General features: G+C 35.3%; 1 long non-coding RNA gene across 1 annotated transcript; it reads right to left on the bottom strand.

The window, feature by feature from the left end:
• Positions 1-330: 330 nt before the first annotated feature.
• LOC107834406 (uncharacterized) lies at positions 331-584 on the bottom strand. The gene is made up of 2 exons (XR_001660197.1): positions 484-584; positions 331-371 (listed from the first exon to the last, which is right to left on the bottom strand). It is a non-coding gene; the product is annotated as an uncharacterized LOC107834406 (long non-coding RNA).
• Positions 585-3,859: the final 3,275 nt, after the last annotated feature.

Here is a 3,859-nt window from a genome sequence, read left to right as displayed (position 1 = left end):
TATCAATGTCTCTCATGGTATGAGGTAGGCTATATAGCTCCAAGGGTCTTGCCTAAGGACCCACACTGCATAGCTCAATTTCACTGTTGTAACTTTTTGGCCCACACATATAGGTGTGTGTGTGTGTGTGTGTGTGTGTGTGTGCGTGCGTGCGTGCGTGCGTTGCGTGCGTGCGTGTATATACAAGTTAGTATACAAGTTAGGGGAAACAAATAAAAAATGTTTCAGACTAGAAGGCAAAAATGTTTATTATTATTATTATTATTATTATTATTGACTGACCTCCATGTAATGCATGGCAGGCACCTATTGTTCTACACCCAGTAGAACATCTCTTTATCAGTGAGAATGCATTCAATGCATTCTCATTACTAGTGTTTCTGTTTCTCTTTATTATCAGTGAGAATGCATTCAGTGCATTCTCACTAATAGTGTTTCATTATTTCTTTATCAATGAGAATGCATTCAATGCATTCTCACTACTAGTGTTTCTGTTTCTCTTTATTATTATCAGTGAGAATGCATTCAATGCATTCTCACTACTAGTGTTTCTGTTTCCCTTTATTATTATTATTATTATTATTATTATTTTTATTATCATTATTATTATCATCAGTGAGAATGCATTCAATGCATTCTTATGCTTTTTTCCTACTTATTCTTTGTTCTCAAGTTTCATATATTTCTCCATCAATCATTCTGCAAATATGCTTCTTTGGCCCTTAATGCCCTTTGTTTTGCTAAGTTGCACTCCTTCAAATATTTCTGGTTTTTCTGCTTCCGCTAATTTGAGCTTATTGCTGTTTCACTGTTCAACTGTTTCAACTATTTCTGGTTTGCACTAATTTCCTCTTGTGCTAATTATGATTTTTTTTACGCTCTGTTTCACTTTTTGACTTTTTCAAATAATTCAGGTTGCACACAAACTTCTGCTTCTTCAGCTGAATTGTGGCATACCTTTACTAAGTTTCACTACTTGACAAAGGATTTCTACAATGTATGACTGTAGCTTTCTTATGCTATTTTCTACTTCTTATTCTTTGTTTTCAAGTTTCTTATATTTCTCCATCAATCATTCTGCAAATATGCTTCTTTGGCCCATTGTGCTAAGTTTTACTTTTTCAAGTATGTCTGGTTGTGTACTAATTTCTTCTTCTACTAAATTTCTGCTTCAGCTAATTTCTGCTGTTTGCTACGTTTCACTATTCAACTATTTCAACTATTTCAATTTCTTCTGCTTTCTTCAACTTCTCAAGCTTTTCTCTACTTTTCCTTGCATTTCTGCAGCAGACATTCTGCAAATATGCATTCTCACGGCTGTTTCGCTAGGAACAGCTATTTTTCTCGTTATTATCCAGTCTTCCGTACGTTTTTTGTCATTTACCTACTTCTACTATCTTTCACTAATTGTACTAATTCATATATCAAAACGTTCAGCTTCTTCAGGAGAATGGTGCTATATCTTTTTGTAAACTTCACTATTGCACTTTTTGAAATAATTGTTCTTTTGTGCAAATTTTTTGCCCCATTGACATACATGGTGGAATTTACTAACTGATGTCAGTTGCTAGAGTGTCCACTTTAGTAACTGCTGTTTTTGAACTTTTTCTGCTTTTTGACTAACAAAATGATGCTGTTCATACATATTTCACTGTAGAGAAATAATTTATGCATTAAAATGTAGCCACGAGTGTCTACTTTATGGAATTATTACTATTATTGCTACAGGTCTTACTGTTTTCTGTCAAACTTCTATGAAGTACAGCCATGTCACACTTTCCCCTATTCTTTCAATGTATTTTTCTCTTGTGCTCTGTTTCTATCTGTTTCTATGCATTCTGCAAGTATACTTTTCTGTATGCCTTCTACTACTACTGGTTCCACTATCTTTTATAGTAGCTTGTCTACTTTTCTGTATATGCCTTTGGTTCTACTGGTTTTACTGTCGGCAAAGGTCTTCTGCAAACTTTTATTAATTTTATCAATTCCTATATAAAACTTTTCTGCTTCTTCTGACCATTTTTGCTTTTGGTTTTGCTCTGTTTTACTCCTTCAAATATTTCTGGTGTTTCTGCTTCCGCTAATTTAAGCTTTTTGCTGTTTCACTATTCAATTGTTTCAACTACTTTTGGTTTTTCACTAATTTCCCATTGTGCTAATTTTGCTCTTTTTTAAGCTCGGTTTCACTGTTTGACTTTTTCAAATAATTCATGTTGCACACAAACTTCTGCTTCTTTAGCTGAATTCTGCAATTCCTTTGATAAGTTTCACTGCTTGGCAAATGATTTCTACAATGTATGACTGTAGCTTTCTTATGCTTTTTTCCTACTTATTCTTTGTTCTCAAGTTTCATATATTTCTCCATAAATCATTCTGCAAATATGCTTCTTTGGCCCTTAATGCCCTTTGTTTTACTAAGTTGCACTCCTTCAAATATTTCTGGATGTGTACTAATTTCTGCTGTTTGCTACGTTTCACTGTTCAACTATTTCAACTATTTGAATTTCACTGTTTCAACTATTTCAGTTTCTTCTGCTTTTTCCTACTTCTTACGCTTTTCTCTACTTTTTCTTGCATTTCTGCTGCAGTCATTCTGCAAATATGCATTCTCACGGCCATTTCGCTAGGAACAGCTATTTTTCTAGTTATTTTTTAATGTTCCGTACGTTTTTCGTCCTTTAAGTACTTCTACTATCTTTCACTAATTGTACTAATTCATATATCAAAACATTCAGCTTCTTCAGGAGAATGGTACTATGATTTTTTCTTACGTATACATTGCAAATGGTATTTTTATTACAGTTGATCATGTTGTTTTTCATGTCTCCTTATTTCTTTTGTTCTTCCTATAATTGATGGAGATATATAGAAATTATTTATAATGTATAAAGGTATTGTCATTTAATTAGCTCTACATCCTTAAGAAAATGAAAAAATATGTTGCTTTATAATGCCAGTAATAGTAAATAGTAAATTAATAGTAAATAATAAAGACTTTGTGGTATTCTGATTTAGTAATGTAATTATATTAGTTGTGTTACCACCCCCACGCCACTAGAGGCAGTAGCAGGCCCGAAAAGATGCAACTAAGGAGCAGATTTAGAAGTACACCGAAAGCTATAGAATTTGCTAAAAACTGTGAGCTACCGAGAAGTAAATAAAAGAGAAAAGTTCAAATACATTCTGAGAGTGAAACTCCTCCCTAAAGGTGAAAATATATCACAGATTTCAAAAGAACGGAAGTATAGGAAAAAGCGCCCCCTTCACTTCCGGATTGCAATGGCCCCATTTCCAAATAAGGTAAGAGACTGACAGCGGTCCGTCCCCGCCCCTTTCTGTTTGCTGCAGCGAGGTCCTTCTCGATAAGCGCGCCGAACAAGCGCGTGCTTGCTACGCTCGTGCTTTCTCAGTGTTCATCACGACCACGCGCGTATTTTGCCGCGTGGGCGGGCGGAGAGGCAAAAAGACGCAGGGGGAACCGTATCTGACGGGGAAACGCGAATTGACGCAACACCGGCGAGTTGATCTGAGTCTTCCCAGCTTGAATTTACGCTTTTAAGCTTCCATCAGTCCACATCCAGTATGCAAGTAGGTTTACTTAAATTTTTTCTATTAGTTTTAGATACTGAAATGTCTCTCCCCATGAGCAACAGTCAAAAGCAACGTGCAACTACACATAAAGCAATCCAGACTTCTCAAAAATACTATGTAGTTGCATTTTATTCGAGCTGCAGTACATAACTTTAATAAAAAATGTGTTTTCTCCATATTTGTGTAGTGGTATAGAAATATACATAAGTCCCCCCAAATTCCTCACAAAGGTGAGAAGTTCCGGTTCTTGAAGTGGGCGTGGTGTATA

This window comes from Poecilia formosa, unplaced genomic scaffold (genome assembly GCF_000485575.1).
Source record: "Poecilia formosa unplaced genomic scaffold, Poecilia_formosa-5.1.2 Scaffold611, whole genome shotgun sequence".
NCBI classification, from domain to species: domain Eukaryota; kingdom Metazoa; phylum Chordata; class Actinopteri; order Cyprinodontiformes; family Poeciliidae; genus Poecilia; species Poecilia formosa.
This window is presented reverse-complemented; position numbering and strand designations above follow the sequence as displayed.